This window comes from Cavia porcellus, unplaced genomic scaffold (assembly GCF_034190915.1).
Source record: "Cavia porcellus strain 051 isolate PalLab524CR breed Dunkin Hartley unplaced genomic scaffold, mCavPor4.1 scaffold_11, whole genome shotgun sequence".
In the NCBI taxonomy this organism is placed as follows: Eukaryota; Metazoa; Chordata; class Mammalia; order Rodentia; family Caviidae; genus Cavia; species Cavia porcellus.
This window is the reverse complement of record NW_026947494.1, coordinates 77,503,313-77,523,770: the sequence shown is the minus strand read 5'-3', so window position 1 is coordinate 77,523,770 and position 20,458 is coordinate 77,503,313. Positions and strand designations below refer to the sequence as shown.

Genomic DNA, 20,458 nt, shown 5'->3' with positions numbered 1-20,458 from the left:
ATCACACAAAGAAGGCTGCTAGCATTCAGAGTGGTTTTATCAGCAGCAAGCAGGCCTGATTACTGACAATTACACTCTGATCCGGTGATGGAGGAGAAAGAGCCAACGAGTGGGAAATGTCCGTGTTTCTATCCAGGAATAATTTCTACATTCATTTTACATGCTAAGTGTTTCCTATCTCTGCATAATAAACTGTAAACAGGAATAGATGGCACAATGTCCCTTAATATTTCCTGGTAATGAAGACACAAATGTACAGTGAGTGCTGATAAATATAGATGAAACATAAGCTATTCTCTCAGTCTGTATTGTTACCTTTAAAACAAATGCATTTTTGTGGTAAAAGCATAATCATAGCTAATGCAAAAAAATGACAGAAGATTGAAACTGTCCTTGTAACTACATAGAAACTTTGCAAAAGTCCTGTTAATCACTGCTGCTTTAAAGGCTGGCGAGCTGAAGGTGAGATCTTTCTAGAAACTGTGTCATTCTCTTTCTCCATAGTCAACGAGGAAGAACTCCTTGGGTTGGACAAAGCAAAGGACAGTGCAGTAATAAGCTGCATTAACACGCCCAGAGAGCACATCTCGGTGCTAACCCAAGGAAACAATGAAACTGGCACAAGAAGACATCTTCCCCAGCACGTTTTTCAGTTTCCCTTCTATCGGGTCTTTCCACAAAATGTTGATGATGAATAATCAGGTTAGAGCAAAGATAGTGTGACCAGCTAGAGAGGGCGAGGTTTTGCTGCTTTTAGTATGGTGTCTTCAACGGCTTGTTTGGGGACACGGTTTACTCACAAAGCTCTATGAGCAAAAATGCATCTCATGGAGAGGTCATGTTAAACTAGTTTTTCCTCTGGTTCACAATCCCATTTGAAATGCCCAGAGAACAGGAAAGTTCAGATTTCTAAATATGCTATTATAGATCTTAGCGACAACACTTTAATTTTCTGTAATATCAAGAGCTTCTTCTTTTGAAAAGCCAATCAGGTGTGAAACTACGCATAATGAACCTGCCTGGGTCTGTTTGCTTAATCTCTTCTCTAAAGCTCCTTCTTGACCTCCAAAGAAAGAGAAGTTATTCTCTGTCTTCCTATGGTAACTATGGAAACTCTGTTTCATTAAACTGACCACTTAACTTCAAGGCTTGTATTGACACTAAATGTGTTGAGTAAATCTATACTAAACAACCTTATAATATCAAAAACACTTCTAATAAAGTTCAAAGAGCACTTGTTGATTCAAAAAAAATCAGGCTTTTCATTATGCAAAGAGAATTTTCTATTTTTAACCTATTTTATTATATAGATTGTCACATGATTGGACATTTTCCTTATCCATTTTTAAGAGGTTCTTTAGAATTTTTTCAATGAGTTGGCTGTTTTTTCCAACAGTAATTGTTTTTCATTAACATCTGTACCATGTTCTATAAATATGAATCAAGGCAAAAGAATACAGTGCTTTATGTTCCTTATTTGACCATGAAATCTGAAATGAGAGAAAGTACTGGTTTATTAAAAAAAAAAAATTCTCGATTGTTGAGGTTAATAGGATATTAGTTTTATAGAATGATCCCTGGATTTTTATTATTACTATATAAGCTAGAATGTTATATAGATTATTGAAATACAAGTATCTTTCTACTAAAATGCACTTGTTATTGGTTTCACGCACAGTTGCTGGGGAGCAATCTACCTGTTGCTGCATCTAGACAGTGGGGACAAAAAGATACATTACAACAGGACTCTTGTTCTCTATGGTAAGAACCACCAGCAGAGAACTCAAACGCATGGAGAGCGTAGGAATGCAGGAGGCAGAAAAAAGCACTGGGAGCACAGACTTGGATGAGCCTGGAAGAGCTGCCAGAAGATGGGCATTCCTGAGCCAGTTGTCTCTGGAGAGATTCAAAGACCTTTGACAAAGATAGTAAATGTCCCCAAAGCACATTCAAGAGGACATCACTATTCAAATTGGCTTAAACAATGCATTAAAGCCACGCTTTTTTAGTTACAAGAGGATCAAAGAACTGGATGGTCAAATTGGATAGGTAAAAGTAAATATTTGGAATTTGCTGGTTGTATTTGTAATATTAATGAGGAACTTTCCCTTTCCACCTCAGAACTGCAAACTCTATCTCTTGAAATGTGATTTGTCACTCATGCACTGTTGACAGCATCCCCGAGGATCCTGTATCCTAACAGCAGTTTGATAGCACATTCATCTTGATTCCATGCCACTTACCTGTGAGGGGCTGTATCATCTTGACTTTTTAGTGCAACATAATTTTATGTCTACCATAGGCAGTCAACATTCTACTGATATGAACTGTAATAGACCAAAAGTAATCCTTTTCAGATGCTTGAAGTAACAATTTATTAACTGGATTCTAATACAAAAATCTCAGGCCTTAAGTATTGGGGATACTGTAAGTTTCATAAGTTTGATTATTATGCAGGGTTGGGAGAACCGGAAGTTTTTCTTCCCTTATATTGAAACAGGTGAATAAGAGCAAATGAGAAGTATGACACATTTTATGGTCAGATTTTCTCCAATGTTTACTTTGCTTATATGAAAAATTATGGCAATTTAAATGATCCTTTGGTAGGAATTTGGAGATTTAGAAAGAAAACTGTCTCAGAAAGCCTCCAATTCACTTGAACTCCGTGCTATCTCTAGTTCTTACACTCCCATTTTCTCACTGAAACTTTGCTGGGACGTGCTGACTATTGTACACCTACATTTTACTTTAAACCAAGTATAGCCATACATTCCAAACTAGGAAATTGTACATTACGGAGAAAATCGCACTAGCCATTAGGAAAGATGAAGTAATCAATTCTTTTTATTAAAAAACTGGAGCCAGGGATTTAGCTCAGTGGCTTAAGTGCCTGTCTAGCAAGTGCAAGGTTATGAGTTTGAGTCCCAGTACCCCCCCAAGAGTGAAGTGACACAGTAGTTTCTAAATAAACACGGCTGCCTTTATTTATCTCATCAGGGGATAGTGCTCCCATAAGTCCCTTATATACCCCCTTAATTCTTCATTGAAATTTTTTTTCACTATTTCTTCGTCATCATGGCACAATGGCCTACTGATTTTATACACAAAGAGAGGAAGGTTTATTCTATGTAGAGGTAGAATTAGGGTTCACAGGGCAGTGGTCTGCTTTCAAGGTTCATCTGTGCAGCAGATACCTGGATTCTACTCCTTGGTACAATGCTGTGCTCTCTTATGATCAGTGAAATAGATTCACTGGAGCGAACAATAAAACATGCGGTCGCTTACACCTCTGAGGATATGGCCACTGAATTGTTTACAAAAATACCATGTTGAGAATTTTGGCAAGGGACAGAGAGAGATGTCATAAAGTAGAAGCAAGAAATCACTAACAGTAATAATCATCATTCATAGCCACAAAATAATTATTTCAACTCCTACAAACTTTTACCAATTTTTGTCTTACAAGAAATTTTTGTCTTCCTATTGCTCTCTGCAAAATAGATCCTACGTATTGGTTAATGTAGTCTCTTTATTGGTTTTCTATTGCATCTCTAACAGATTTCCACCAGATTAGCTTAAAGCAGTATAAACGTGTTACCTTACAGTTCTGGAGGTCTGAGGTCTGGTATGGTCGTACCAAGGTAAAACCAGGTCAGGCCTCCAGGGAGGATTACCTCCTTCTTCCGTGGTGCTGTAGGTAGAATCCAGTTCCTTGCTCTCCTGGGGCTGAAATCCTTGTGTATTTGCTGAACGTAAAGGGAGAGCCATTTCATGCCCTGTGTTGTTTGGCTCATGGCTCCCTTTCTCCATCTTCAAAATTTGCAATGATGTGTCAGGTTGAATCCTTAGTACACTGAATCTCTCCGATTCTTTCTTGTGCCTTTCTCTTAAAAGATCATGTGAGCAGTTGTACCTCGCTGAGCAATCTGGAGTGTTTGCTCCCTCTCAACAGTTTTTCTTTTGAGACAGGGTCTCACTATATGTTTCAGGTTGTCCTTGAACTCACTATGTATTCTGGATTGGTCTCAAACTTGTGTTGATTGTCCTGTCTCAGCCTTTAGAGAGTTCTTAATTCAATCCCAGTGATTATTTATAGATATTAAGGATATGGACAAGGACCCCATTATCTTCAAGCCCATTATCCTGTCTACTTTATTTTTTGATCCCTCCTGTGAATACTGAATGTTTTAAAGCATTAATGTTTCTCACCAGACATGTGAAGTAGCAAATCAAGATGAACAAATTTAAGCACTTCTCAAAATATATATGAACATAGTCCAAATTACTACAAAGATACCAACATGAATATACTCAAGCATCTTTCCTGGTCCTCTAGAATCAAGTTTTTTTAACTTCTCAGGTTTTGAAAACCATTAAAAAACCAAATTTTTGAGAAAAAGAAATAAGAGAAAGGATAAAGATTACATCTTATGGGAGGAAAGTGTATTATTAAATAGCCTTCACTTACCTTCCTTAATAGCTATTGGATTTGAACTGGAGAATTTCCATTGCTACAGAGTGAAAGCATCATCAGAGACAAAATGGAAAGAAAAAAAGAGAAAACTTAATTAAATGGCAATTATCTACAGCTTATTAACTATACAAAACAATCCTTTCAAATAATTTACAAACTATCAGAATATGGGTTGGGATATTACCAATCTTCAATAGTCAGACACAATAATATTTGAAAGAACTCTCTCTTAACAAGATAAACAGGTGCTCACTGTGACCAGAAAATGCTTTTCAGATTTGAGTCCTTTTGCATGTAAGTACATTTGTGAACCTTTTCTGGGGACACACCTGAAAGTAAAACTGAATTATCAGTGACGGTCTTTAAAAAAAAAAAAAAAGAATCAGTGGTTTAACACTAATTTCTAATCAGATCCTACAGAAAGGAACAGCCCGCACGGCAGCTGTACTTTTCCCAGGGTTAATTACCTTTCACTGCTCTCTACTAATGAGTCAGCTGTTCCTGTCATCGCAAACTACACTGGTTCATCTGGAGCTCTAGCTGTGGACAAACACAGGAGTGACAGTCCTATTTACATATGGGGTGGGGAGAGGTGGAGCAGAGATTTCTAAGGGATTTTTATTTTTAAAGCCTGTAAATGCTCGTGTGTTTCCAGACTAAAAATACTTTTACAAATAAGCTTTTACTTGGTCAACTATTGTTTTTCTGCCAGTTTGCAGGGTTTGCCATCAAATGTAGAACAGTGCCAAAGCCTTGGAAAGAGACGAACTTCATCACCCCCACAGAAAGCTCTGCGCACTGATCCCTCAACACTGTGACAGTCATCCCCCAGGAGGGAAGGTGGAGAGCTGATAAAAAGATGTCCTTAAAACATGCATAGGACAGAGAGTTAAATTCAAAGGTAGCAAACAATCTAAGAGAAAAAATTCTTGAAACTGCTTTGTTTGTATATGAAAAGTAAATTAGAAATATTGACAGTCTTGACCCCCACCTCAAAATAGGCTTGAACTAAATGCTTTTAGCTGTGCCTAGATCAGTTTTGGAGTCTATGTCTGTAGAAGTTTTATTGCTCAGGTAATACTTTTACCCAACAGTAGCTCTGCTCTCCACTTCAAGATGTAGACAGAGTGTGCTCTTAGGTAGTCTTGAAGGTTGCTTACTGTGTCTCCCCTTTCATTTCAGAGGCAGCTGAGAGGGATATACAAATGGTCAGGCAGCAGTAGAGTTCTACTTTGACAGCCTCTCAAACACCTCTGAATGAAGGATACTCTCCCACGAACAAGTTCCTTCTACTAAACCATAAAATCTGAAGTCAGTAGCTCCCTCAAGTTGTGTTATGCCTCGGGTTGCTTGGGTGTCTTGCAGACCTGCAGGCCCTGAAGCTGACAAGCGAGGTTGGACTTGACATCATGCATTCCTCATAAAGGCCTACGAGACAATAGACCCTGCTGACCCATGGCCCAGGGTGAGTGACCAGCAAAGTGAAAGAGCAGTGGCTTCCAAACATGAGTCTGCCTCAGGATCACTCGGAGGCCTTACGTGGGGCCTGAGAATCTGTATTTCCTAGAAATTAAGATACTGGTGGGGATGATGTGTCGCAACCATACAGTAGAACCATTGCCTTAACTGTTCACTATTAAATATACTGGAGAATCCTGACTCCTACCGGGTGTAAGTCCTTTACACCCCCACAGAACAGCATTTCCACTTTATTGGACAGTTATTTGCCCTGATTTTAATGCTTTACGATGGAAAGGAACAGATAAAAAGTGAGTGTCCTGGCCCATCATTGAAGTACATTCTGAGAACCACTTTATAGCTTATTGAACTTGATCTGCCTTCAGATGAAGCCTTTCATGCCAAGAAAGAGAGAGCAATTATGTACTTCTTCATTACAGGTGTCGTTCCCAAACATAAGCTCACAAATTATAAACATAAGACTTTGCATAACATTGAAACTTGCCAAAAGCAAATAAAACATGAGAATAAATTAATCACAAATTACAACATAAAAACAAATTTAAATGTCAAGCAATAATGCAAATTTCCTCAAGATAGTCAATGTTTTACCAGCCTTAGTGAATTTTGACTTATTTTTTTTAAATGGTACAGTGTGTTTCTCATACACATAGATATGTGAAGTGTTCTCTGTTGATTGTTGCTATTTTGAAGAACACATTATTCTGAAAACTTCTTGGAGGATGGAAAAACCTTTTATCTAATACTAAAAATACATTTGCCTTGATGTTCATGTAAATATCTCAGTGCTAGAGCTCTCCAAAGAGCATTTTGCAACATTGTTTGTTGGAATACATATTTTAGAAAGGAGGGCAGTAATAAAAGAAATTACAGAATGGAATCACTGAGTGTGTTTTAGTTTAAAAAAAAACAGAAGGAGGAAACAAAAAGGATGGTGATTCTCAAAGAGCGAGCTACTCACTGAGCAGAAGCTCGGTTCTCCAGCACTGATCTGCCCAGGCCAAGAGAGGTTGTTTTATGTCTTGAAACACGAATTTATTTCCCAGTACTGCAGTGAAACTAAGAGAATAAGGTTCTATGCACAAATACCAATAAGCATACTAAAAAGGTTTTAAGTAATCAATGCCCGTCAAAATGATTTGGTTTTGCTGTCCCCTACATTTATTTTAAAAGCATCAATCTCACCAAAATACAAGAGGATAATATCACAAATAAAGAGCTAGATTAATACTAATTTAATGGAATATTATTTGATTGATTCTTTAATTTCTGTACACAAATCTTCCCTCCACCTCTATTCTTTTTTTTGTTGTTTTGTTTTGTTTTTGTAGCACTGAGGCTTGAACCTAGAACCTTGGCACTAAACTACACTTCTGGCCCTTCTTAATTTTTTTTTAAACTTTGAAATAATGTCTTGTTTTATTGTCTGTGATGGTATGAACAGCTACTTTGAAGAAAACAAAACATTGTGGCAGCCATTGCTGATTTAATGTCATCTTGCTTTGAAGTCCTACCATGCTTTTGTTCTTCTGTTTCCATTGTTTCTGTCATGTTGTGTCTTATTGGATTTTAATATGTGTGATAGTATAAAAAAATTTTCTATGGAAAATGAGATAATATAGTAGCCATTGTTCATTTTTTGTTATTTGGTTCTGAATGCTCTGTAATACTTTCATTCTCTTGAATGGTTTTTTACTATTTTGTTTTGTTTGATACTATTGTAATGTGAAGGTATGCTCAACTATTTCAAAGAAAGAGACATTATGGTAGCTGCTATTATATCGGATTGTCTTATGGTAAAATACTGTGTTGCTTAAATTGTTCTGTTCTGATCTGCTTTGTCATGTCCTCTTTTGTCTTAATCTCTTTAAAATAAAAAAAAATTTAAAAAACAAATAATGTCTTGTGAAGCCACTGAGTTGCCAAAGCTTGGCTGGAATTTGCAGTTCTCCTGATTCAGCCTCACAGAGTTCTGGGATTATGCTGATGAGGTTTGGTTGTGGAATTTATTTCCTGATGACTTACGAGAATTATCTGATGAGTTTGATAAAAACAGTTCCCCAAAAGTACAAACATCAGGGTACATGGTTCGAGTAAGGTAGAATTTGTAATCCTGTAACGATGGAACAGAACGGAGAGCTGTGGTGTCATGAGCTGAGCCCGTAAGTGAATGTCGGGTTGATGCTGACCCCTGTCCATGGAGGGTGTCTCAGAGTTATTGTGAATCCATGTGAAGCGGGGCATTTGGACATCGGGTTTGTTGTTGTGTCGCGTGAACAATCCAGGTCAGTGTAGTTCACTTAGTCTTTTTGTCCTACGCTTATCCAGGGGTATTCTATTATTTGCACTGGCTTTCATCAGCCAATTGATCCTCCATCACAGCACCTCATTAGCACTGGCAGATTACCGAGGGAAACTGACCTTCTTGGTGTTCTTCTTAAAATAAATCAAATGGAATTAAAATTTTATCTACTGTATTACATATTGACAAATTACAATTGTCCATATTTATGGGGAGCAAAGTGGTGCTATGGTAAATGCATGCAATGTGGGCTCACTGAATCAGCTAATTAACGTATCCATTACCTCACCTACTTACATTTACCCAGTCATCACACTCTCTGGCCACCATCTCCCCATTTTCCTCTCCCCTCCCCAATCTCTAACAACCGCCATTCTGCTCTCTGCTCCCATGTGTTCACACCTTACCTACTTTGAGGTTTTATTACATTTTTTGCAAAAGCATGTGCAGGAATAAAATGCCTTAGAGGAACTAGGGAACCCTGGTGTCAAAGAGCTAATGTGTATACTGTGCTTTCATGGTGAATGAGAAGAGTGCTCATGAAAAGAAGACCTTGCTCAGAGGAAGCTGAGTGGTTTTCTTGCATCTTGTTAATTCTTCCTGCCTCAGCCCAGGACCTGTTTTCTCATCAGATGCTCCACTTGTGCTATCCAGAACCTCGCATGCATCGAACAGCCACTCTACACTGCAAGATCATGTGGCCAAGAGCATACTTCGCTGCTTCAATTCCATGAGCAGAAGCTCAGCTACAGTGCTATCTCACTGAATGAGAATCAGATAACTAATTATTAAGAAAAAAGGAAATTATAATGAGACTACGGCCTCAATGATGCGCATTTTAGAAAAAACAATGGGTCAAATACTCAAAGATGAAATATCTAAACATGGCAAAAAGTGATGTTGGTGAAAACATAGCTTAGAGTCATAAATTCGTAAAACTAATAAATACAAAGTTTAATGTATATAACACTGTATTATTGATGTTGTATATGAAAAGTAATGAAGCAAGCAAGAATCTTATGAGCAGTCAGCTTATAAATTAAGAGTAGTTTTACAAATTAAGAAAAACAGATTAACCAAAAAGCATATGTAACACTATGGTATCTTTAACACACATTACCATTAACTTGGATGCATAGGGAAGGAATTTACACATTTAGCGACTGTAAATTGTCTGGCGAGTCATATGTTAAAAATTAGAAGAGTGACTGGCATATTAAGAATGCCTTAAAAATGAAATTGGGTAGTTCTGAAAATGCAGGAAATAAAATTAAAATATAATAGGCAAAATGCAATATTATTTATTACAGACATATCAATGAACGTACCCAGGGACACAGTGATTTCCAATTAGGTCTTAGTGGTAAAGGGAAATAGAAGGTAGTTAGAAGGTGCTAATAATCCAAAGGAGGCAGCAGATGAAAACAAAACCAGAAGAGGCTTTCAGCGGGAGCTACCATGAGGTGCAGACTGATAACTGACTCAGGCACTGGACTAGGCATCTCACGGTTACATTATCCTACTTAAATCACACCACAATCTAAGGCATGGACATTATTATTTCCAATTTAAAACAAGTGAATTAAAGTCTTACCATTGGAAGAGCTCCCATGCAAGTCCATGTCTATGCTTCCTGCTGCATAGCTCTCTGCCTTAAGATCTCAGGAAGCTGCCTGTCTGCAAGTCTTTCTTGAGAAAAATCACAGAAAGACCCACTGAGCAAGGAATGAGAACTTTCATACTGCATTTTGACCTGGGTATAGAACCCTAGAAATTCAGTACCAAGTGCTAAGTTTGCTGCAAACACTGAAATATGCGAAAAGCCATAAACTGGTATGTTGGGGAAGACCCAGGAGCTGCTTTGGGTGAATGGAGACCGTGAGCCCTGGCCCAAGGCAGCAGAATCAAAATTGTATACTTTAGTGTAAACTAACACTGACTCGAGTTTGAATTGTGACTCTGATACTTTTCTGTGATCTCAGAACAGCACTTAACCTCTCTAATCATCAGGCTTCTCATCCCTTAAAAACAGACAGTAACAGAACTTCCCTCCAGAGCTGTGGGATTACACATGGCACAGAAGGAAGGCAAAGAATACAGGAGACACTCACTGTAACTCTATGATCCCAGTAAGACCAGGCCTTACACAGAGACCAGAGGCAGGTGTGACACAAACGTAACCACTGTGCGGTCTGAGGAGGACATGTGTCAATGACAGTGATTATCTCTTTGGAGATGTTCTTTAAGAGAACGTGGTTAGGAGAACAATTCATTAACATTCCTTCAAGTATTTATTATTTTTATTTTGTTATGTCTTCACTAGGTACTGTTATAAATACTATGTGTATATTGAATCAATCAGCAAACTATGTCATTCAGAGGCTATTAATTATTCCTACCTTTAAAGGAGGAGATAAAACCAGAGAACCTGAGTCCTTATTCAGGAGCTCATATCTACTGGGACACTGTCCCCAAAGCCCTGTGTTCCATCACAGCAGTGTGTCATCATCATGGGATGGTTGGCAGAGATGCAGGAGGGGACAACACAGACACTGTACTCCAGTACGGAAGAGAAGCCCAAAGCCAAGGGATCAGTAAGCACACACAATCTAAAGCAGTGATCAGTGCTACGGGAAAATAGTGTAGGCCATTAGGTTGAAATAGGAATGTTCTTTGTCGTTGATTTGATAGAGTGCAAGAGCCATGGGAGAGTGTGTTAGCAGTTAGAGACCCCTGGATCTAAAATAAAACAACAAAAACCAGCACAAAATGGGTAAAAATCTTTTCTCCAAAGAAGATCTGCAGATGACTGATAAGCACCCGAGGAGATGCTCGGTATCATTAGTCACTGGGGAAATACAAGTTGAAGCCAGCATGAGATATCATTTCACACCTATAAGATGGAAATAATCAAAGACAGCAAAGATGTTAAGAAATCAGACTTTAATTCACTGTTGGTAGAAATATAACATGGTTCTTCCACATGGGAAATCAAACAGCATTTCCTCCAGTGGCAAAACATAGATTTACCACATAACCAAGCAACCTGATTACAAGATAAACATACGGAAGTATGTATCTACACAGGAAATCGTGCATAAAACTACACAAGAAACACTTCAATGAATCAACAACTGGGATCTCATCTTACTGAAAAGTTTCTGAACTTCAAAAGAAATCACCAACAGAGTGAAAAGAAAACCCACAGAATGGGAATTCTAGCCAGCAACTCCTCAGACAAAGGACTTATATCTGGAACATATAAATAATTGAAAAACATCAAGCCCCCCAAATTCAAATGCACGCTATAAAAATGGGCATCTGAGATGAACACACAGTTCTAAGATGAAAATATACAAATGGAAAATAAGAAATGTTCACCATCACTGGTCATTCGATAAATGCAAATTAAAGCAGCATTGAGTTTTCATCTCACTCCAGAAAGAATAGCTGTCATTAAATCAGCTGATAACAAATGTTGGCAAGGCTGTGGGGAAAAAGGAAATCTTTTCCACTGTTGGTGGGAGCATAGACTGGTACAACCACTATTGAAAACAGTATGGAGAATTCTCAGAAGACCAGGATTGGAAGTTCCATTCAACTCAGCTATTTCCCTCCTGGATATTTTCTCAGAAAACTGAAAAGGTCATATGACAGTGATATATGGGCAACCATGTTCATAGTAGCACAATTTGTAATAGCTAAATCTTGGAAACAACCAAGACGCCCATCAACTGCAGAGTGGATGAAAAAGATGTGGTATTTTTTTTGCAATGGAATATTACTCATCTATTAAAAAGGATGATCTTGAGGCCTTCATAGGCAAATAGAAACAACTTGAGGCTATCCTCATTAGTGAAATAAATAAGAATCACATTTATATATATCAATTGTGTCTCTAATGTAAAAAGTAATAAGAACTGTACCCAAAATGTGTAATTGCTATTGTAAAAAAGAGAGGAAAAGAAAGTGCTCTAAAGGATATAACTGCATATATGTTTAAAGTGTATAGGATTGATAACCATATTAGTAAGTTTTTGAATGCTTCACCTTTGTAACTTGAACAACTATTTCAAAGAGAACAATATGTAATTTATAAACTAGTGATTTCTTACTTTTTTTGAAATTATGTATTATTTCTACCTTTTTTCTTTTTTTCTTTAAATAAAATTTTAAAAAAGAAATTGTGCATAAATATTAATAGTATTGCTATCCATCATAGCCAGAAAGTAGAAACAACCTAAATCTCGATCAGCCAATGAATGGAAAGCAAGGTTCTTTGTATCTAATTAATGGAATATTATTCGGCAATAAAAAGGAACAAAGTACTGATACATGCTAAAACACAAATGAGCCTTGAAAACACAGTCACAAAAGACCATATAATGTGTGACATCAACTATCTGAAATGTCCATACATAAAATTGACAGCTGTCTACAGCTGAGAAGACAGGCTGGTGAGGGTAATGAATAAGAGATGCAGATATTTTCTAGGAGCAGATAAAAGTGTTCCAAACTGATTATGGTGATAGATGTGTAACTCTGAATACACTACAGGCCACTGTATACACTTGAAGTGAGTAAATGGTAAAGTATGTCTGTTAAAAACTGATGGACCCATACAGACACAGTAAGAAGTTTACATTTTATTTATGTGTGATAGAAAGCTCTTGGACAGCTTGGAACAGAGATACGAAAAAACCAGAAGTCAACAGGACGAAAGATGAGTCCATCCTGTGTGGTGAAAAAGGTGAACAGAAAGCTGGCAGATGAAGTTTCATCCCCGTGTGAAGCAAGAAAAATACAGAAATGAGCGATTTAAGGGCAGAAATATATTTGCTGCTTGCTCTGATCCAAACTCAGTACTCCTCACTTGTCTTTATGGAGAAAAGCCAATCTCTCCTCTCGCTCCCTCTTCCTACCCCAGATGGAAGAAGACTCTCCACTCTTCCTTTAACCCTCCTAATTGCCTGCATCTTTTAAGACAGCTCGAATCCAAGAGGAAACTCCCTACCTCCCCCAGTTCTTTGATTTCCTTGTGCTGTCTCCCTAGTCTCTGTGCCAATATCAATTACAAATGAAATTTAGGAGTTGGATGGAATCTCTGCTTTGAAAAAAAGTAAATGTAATAATACAAACTAACATGTTCAAGGGACTGACACTTTTAAAGCCCTTTTACCCTGAGTCAATATAGAATTTTGCTATCTAATTTTGCAGGCTATTATGAGGCGATCAACTGAATCGTGTGACCAGCTCAGGCCTCACAAACCCTGCAGGCGCACTCCCTTCTTCCCTGTGCTGGGGAAGGAAGGAGGAGCCTCCTGCTTCCTAAGGTTAGGTTTTACTTCTGTTTTCTTTGGTACATTTGCCTCTTATGTCCTCTTCTTTTCTTTTACATCAATTTTTTCAAACTTTTCAGCTTCTTACCTCTTCTGGTTCCTTCTTCTCTCCGTTTCCTCTCTGGGTCGCTATCTCTACTCAAAGTCAAACTTCTTAAAATTCCCAGAATTCTTTTTGCATCCTCTGGCTTTCTTTCCCTGTACAACTCATGACCATTTGGCTTCCAACCCCTGATTCCACTGTGGTCCTCTGGCTAAGATTACCAGCAAGGCTCCCTTAGACATATTAAACCCTCTTTAATTGTCATCTTCTGAGCAACTAGCATTATAATGCAGCCTTTTGTTGAGAAACTATTTCTATATGTTTTCGTGATATTCCTGGCTTTTTGTAGCCTTCTCTAAATTTTATTTTTTGGTGGTTGGTGTTGAATCCCTTTTCTCTATCTTCTCATTCACCATTGCTCTTTCCCGCAGTCTCCGTTTTTTGTTATTTTCTCACTTTGTATACTTTCCTGGGCAACCACATCCAAACATTTCTCTCTCCATGCTGAACCTCACCTCTGGACTTCCTATTCATACCCATAGATAAGCTGTCTACACAACACCGCCACAAGGTTGCCTCACATTTCAGTGTGTGCCACAGTCCACCATCTTTTCCTCTAGCTAACCTCTTTTTCTGAATTGCCTATCTTCATTAACTATTCACCTAGTTATCCAAGCCAAATGGCTGTCATTTATGGTTCTTTGAGTTTTTAAATCTACCTCCTGGACTAGCCTCTTTCATAGGACAGGTCCTGCTGTACTGAGGCTCATGGGCTTGTACTGCTCACTCTGAAATACAGTAGACTCTGAATTTACTGGGTAAATGTAAGACCTTTTAGCACTAAGGATCAAACTCAAGGCTTCACGCATGTTAGGTAAGCACACTACATAACACCGTACTTATGCATTGCTCACCCACCATCACTACCTAGGCATCCTCACGTGGAGTCAAGACTTTTAAAGTCCCTCTTCCATGAAATCTTCCTTGATGCTACCTCTGAACCAAGTGGTCATCCCTTAAAAGATAAACAGAATTATGCCTGATGGTTATGCCTGATGAGATGTGCTGGGCACAATATTTTAAGGATTTGCAGCAGAGTAGAATCATATGGGGCAACATCCTGCTTTTACTTTGCCCAGGTCACCATACAATGCAAAGGCCCTGTGACGCAAACAATGAACTGAAAAAGTTGCCTACGTCACTTTGCCCTAGTCTGACTGACAAGGACCTAAAGGGTCGCTGCTGTGGTTCATACTCATTCTCTACACTTTAGAAAACTGCAAGGCATATAAACAGTTCCCAGTCAATTGATTGTACAGAACCTAAATAACCTATTCACAATTTTCTAGCTCTGCCATTTATATTTTCTTTATTTCTTTATCCTGGAGACTGTAATACATAAGTAATACAAACAATATTTCAGTCATATCCAGCTATGATAAAATATTTTTTTAGGGTAAAATATTTTAAACTGGTGAACCTGATGTGATATCTATATAGACCAGTTAGTATGTTGTGACAGAAATTTTCATTGCTAAATTTTTTTCTTTTTTTCAACAAACACTTAAGCATTACTCAATATGGTCAAAGTTTCTCTGCTAGATCTGAGAAAAATTAGATTTTAATTAGACTTTCAGTTCTAAAGGATTTTTGTCAAACCTCATTAACTTGACTCTTTTTTCTTATCCTTGTACTTTCAATGTGGTACTTGCAAAACATGAAAAAGTGCCCCCAGGTTAATCTTCTATAATAATTTAAGGAAACTATATGCATATTGTAATAGTAACTGCCTAATTAAGGTCTAAAGTACAAAAACAAATACTATAATATGTCTAAACATGTTTGAAACCTGTAATCTATGTTTCCAAACATTTTTTAAAGAGCAAAGCCTTCTTTCAAGTAAAATGCTAATGACCTGCCCATGGAGAAAAAGCAGAGAAGCAGAATGCGTGAGATTACAGAGCCCTTCCCCAGCTAGTGCTGGGTTGACTCGGGGTCTAACGATAGCTGTGGAATCATACTATGACTATTCCAGAAAAATGTTTCCCACTTGACACCAACATACTTAGTGAGGCAAAATTCAATTATCAGAGGCTTTCATATCTATGTTTATACTCAGAGAACTAAGATTTCTGGATGTTTGGCTAAATATTTAACTTCTGATCTGATGGGTAGCAGAGAGCTAAAGCTTATGTGGTTCTTGAATCAAGGTTAATTAGCATGCTAAACACATGTCTTCAAGAGATATAATGGTCTTATGCTGTCTTTGAACTTGTTTTTTCAAATTCATTAGATGTTTTAATTATAAAAAGTTCATAGAGTTATAGAATTGGGGGATGAAAAGGATCCCTTATTGTGACAAATGTTATTGGTAAGAAAAATAAAGCTACTCATCAAGTCATGACATCATGATGGCTAAACTTCTTGATATTTAACTATACTAAAACTCAAGCACACCTGTGACTCTGTGTCCTTTAACAACTGTGCTACTTACACTGGCTTTTTACTTATACTCTGTTCCCAGAATCTGTGTCACACAGGAAAAGACTAAAAACATAGTTTGTGAGACAGTTAAACTCAGACTCATATCTCTCCCATGCTGGTGACCTAGGAAGCGCATTCTAATTTCTCTCAGCATCAGCTGCTTCCTCTGTAAAGATGGGAGGCAAATTTGATAAATATTAAATGATATAATCTGTGCAAAGAACTTAACATCATGCCTGGGACAGGGTAAGCATTTGGTAAATGTTAAAGAGCATTATTATTACTATAATGATAATGATAATATATTTCATCATTGCTATAAAAAATTTCATATGTACAATATTGGTACAATAAGATGTTTTTTAAAATTGCCAAACCCTAGGAAATAGTTCTTCAGTTGATGATTTCATAGGGTATGTGTGTATATGGTGTGTGTGTGAGAGAGAGAGAGAGACAGAGAGAGAGAGAGAGAGAGAGACAGAGAGAGAGAGACAGAGAGACAGAGACAGAGAGAAACAGTATGTGTACCTGTGTTTCCATTGTGTGAAAAAGCCAAGTCCTGGGGCCTATTACTTCTCTAAATTCTCCTCTACTCTACTTGCATTTCTTAGTGATATGTCCTACATAATAACTCTAATCTGTGAAACCCGACCTTTGGAGTCCTATTGGTGATAAGGTTTGATTATGGAAGACATATTCCCAAGGATATAAGTGAGTCAGGCACGGAACTTGATCAAATCTCAAGTGTTTATGGTGGGAATGAAGGGCCACATGATCGTACCTACCATGGGAATGCAATCAGGGTGTGATTTCACCCCCCACACACATCCCAAAGAAAAATAATGCTTAGAAATTTGACCTTTAAATCAAAATGTCTATGTCAATATGTACAAACTGTTTTACAGTTTGAAATCTAGGCTGGAAGGTTATTCAACTAAATCTTGTTCAGAAAAACAAAAACAGTGGAACATTTCCTTGGTTCAGAAAGTCTAAAACACACTGAATTTACCTGTAAAAAGCAAACGTGAGCAGTATCTAGAAGGGTTTTTTGTGTGTTCATTTTGGTTAGATTTGGAATCTGCCTTTTGGGAATGAAGTGACAGAGCTTTAATCTCTAGGAAAAAAATTCCCAAATACATCCTAGAAACTAGGATAATCCTTCATGAAGTCAAAAGCAGAAGAGAAAAAAGAAAAGCAAATGAATTCCTGTAGCATTAAAAATAACGCCAACAGCCACTGTGACCCCACTTCTTCATTTCACCAGGTCTGACATTCTGCAGATGACCGCCCTTATTTGTCCCTACATGTTTTCCAAAATATAAAAGTGAAATAGAGTCCCAAGGGCACTGTACTTGAAAGGTTATGAGAGTTAGAGAATTTTAACCATGCCTGCCAAATCAGCAGATGGCTTGTGATTATAATTATATGCATCAATAAAACGAATAATCTTTACAAAATTTGAATTTCTACTAAAGTAAGGGATTTAGTAAGCAGATGCAACAGAATGATTTTCTTTAACCCTTTTGGTAGTCACTGGTATCTTCCACACACAAAAAAGATGAAGGGCACTGTATTTAATAGATTGTGCACCCTCATTTTTACCCTTTTTCTTGACTACTTATATCGTGAGCCTCAGTCTTTTCCTGATTTCATTTTCTTCATGAGGATATTTCATCCGCATTTTCACCCTTTAGAGTGGAAATGTGAAGACTAATCCCTGCCATTGTTTGACATTTGAAAGAGGAAAATTTAACATGGCAAATATCTCCATTCTCAATCATACCAAATAGAGTACAGAAACAAGCAAACATTAAATGCATCTTTCTAGCTTATGGTATTCTTTTACAAATTGTTTTCAATAACAAAGCCTTTCTTTCTAAAATATTCTTTTAAATGTCTACAGAATGAAAATATAAATTATTCTATTTAAACAATTAGCTATTTCATTTTGATCTGATTTTGTATAACATTACAAGTAATGGTAACTATATTTTGTCTCAAGTCAAGCCTGATAATGAATATAGACAGAAACCCATAAATGACACATCTGATAAAAAGATGAGGTAAAGTTCTATATACTGGGTCTTTAGCCAGGTTTCCTGCAAAAGGAAATCCTCAAATTTTAGAAAAATTAACTTGAAGTAACTATGCAACTTTTAAATTTTGAAAGAGGTCAAGAAAGTGTACCAAAAAATATTCAGAATTTTTATAAAATAGTGAAGTCAGTGTATTTTCTAAAATAATCAAGTGTAACTCTTCATTAAAATACTTTAATACATATTTCATCCCAGAAAACAAAAAAAATTAAATTTTAAGTATATGTAGGCAGCATGCATTTTACATAGATATTTAGAAGTATACTTATGCTATATAAATCAAATAAAATTCTCTATCATATACTATTAAGTTAGTTCTACATAATGATGTAATAAGTCACTAGTAAAACTTTGAAGGCTTTGACATTTCACGAGCTAATAAAATTTTCCTGTAGACAAAAAATATACAACAAAAATTCTTGTTAGCACCAGCATTCTTTTGAAGTTGCAGTTTAAATATACAGGTCAAAGCCTATTAGAACAATTATCCCTCTAAACGAAATCTAGAGATTTAAACCAAAAAGTAATAAATTCTTGTCTGAAAACTTATAAATATGATGCAACATTTGACAAAACAAAATTCAAATGCTTGTAAGGAAATCAGATATCTTTTAATTCATTGGAATGGAATTTTAAAGACCAGGTAGTCAATAAAAAATTAGGTAAAACTTTTTATGTAGTTGGTAAAATAAACAAAATATTTCTAATAATAATGTCTTTTAAGAGAAAAATTTATACTTAATTCAAAATTTCTATGCAAAGAGATAGTCTAAGTCAAAATTTATTTCTAGAAACTCAGTTATAAAAAATAAAATTGTTAATAAGAACATGAAAAATAAACCATAAGCTAAATAGTTAAAGAACTTTGCAGTAACTAAATCGTAGATATTTCATTCTTAATGTGAAAGAAATTAAATATTTTGGCTTACAGAAAGTTTAAACTGAAGTATAATAGAATTCTAATATACTCTTGATAGCTATTAATAAAACTAAGTGCATAGAAATCATCTATTTAATCATATATACTTAAGATGCCTTTAGTATTTTGAACACTTTACCTTAGACTTGGCATGAGTGTATAGTCACATAAAATGGAATTGATGCAGTCCTTCAGGGAATCTCACAAAATCCGGGCTCTGAAAGTGAAAACAAGAAAAAGTTCTGAACTTGTAGAAGCAAACACCCGGGAAGAGGTAATACATTGGACAGTGACATGTCCACTTCTACCTCAAACTCCAAGTACAAGTTAAACACACCAGACAAAATACGCCAAGGGCTCTGCACACCTGCCAAACCCTTGACCCCCATCAAACAGAGCGGAAAACTCAGGCTCAGAAAAGCTCCAGAACTTATCCAAAGTCGCAGATTGAATGGAAGAACCAGGTTTCAAACATACGATAAAACGAGGCGGGACCATTGAAGATTCTCTTGTGACTTGTGGTCCCTCATACTTATAACTGCTTTATTCCCTAGGCAGTGTTTTATCCCTTGTCTTACATGGTGGATGTTTAGCATTCAGAAGGCTCCTAAATCACTCTTAATATCTTACTAAAATCTTTAGGACCAAGGTTCTAATATCCATTTGTTAAATACGTGAACTGGTATCAAAGTTCAGTAATACAAAGTTTCCTCTTTCAACAGAAATCAAATTCTTCAAATTTTAAAAGAAAGCTATACAACACATAAAACTAGGAGGACTTTCTTCATTAAACTAAAAAACAAAAAGAAAAACAGAAAGGGAAAAATAATCTTTCAAATGAAAGACCAGTACTGAAGAAACAAGTTTGCATAAACCAAAAGTAATGATCTGTGCCCTCTCATCTTAATTACAACACAACCCTGTTCTGCTTTGAAGAATGGCAGTTACATTTCTGTAAAAGTAAGTCCAAGCAGTTGCATCCACAGAGATGCAACTTTCAGACTTCAGTGAAGTTTGCACACCCTGCGCTGTGCCCGTGAAAATGGGAGTAAACAGCAGCCAAAAGGACCGCATGTTTGCTGAAACATTCACTCCTGCACTCACGGGGTGAACATTACGTCTATAGGAAATAAACGATAACACCTGAGATTCAAATTGCTAATGTTCAGCACAGAAAGGTAACCTGAAGTCTGTGTATATGCCTGAAAGCACCAAGTAGTTGCATAAGTCTGCCCCAAAGTGAAATTGTTGGGTAGAAATTGTAGCCATTTTCAGAAGGCTTGCTTTTTCCATGATTCCTACCATAGGAGGGACATAAGGAT

General features: G+C 36.8%; 1 protein-coding gene across 2 annotated transcripts in view; it reads right to left on the bottom strand.

Annotated features, from left to right (window-relative positions):
* Window positions 1-19,353, bottom strand: part of LOC100718191 (ST18 C2H2C-type zinc finger transcription factor) — a 124,023-nt gene extending 104,670 nt beyond the window's left edge. For both annotated transcript variants that reach the window (XM_063258509.1, XM_063258510.1), the window contains exons 1-2: window positions 19,276-19,353; window positions 4,469-4,511 (exon numbers count right to left, since the gene is read on the bottom strand). The gene's annotated coding sequence lies outside the window, so the exon portion shown is untranslated. The remainder of the gene's footprint in view (window positions 1-4,468; window positions 4,512-19,275) is intronic.
* Between the last annotated feature and the right edge of the window lie 1,105 nt (window positions 19,354-20,458).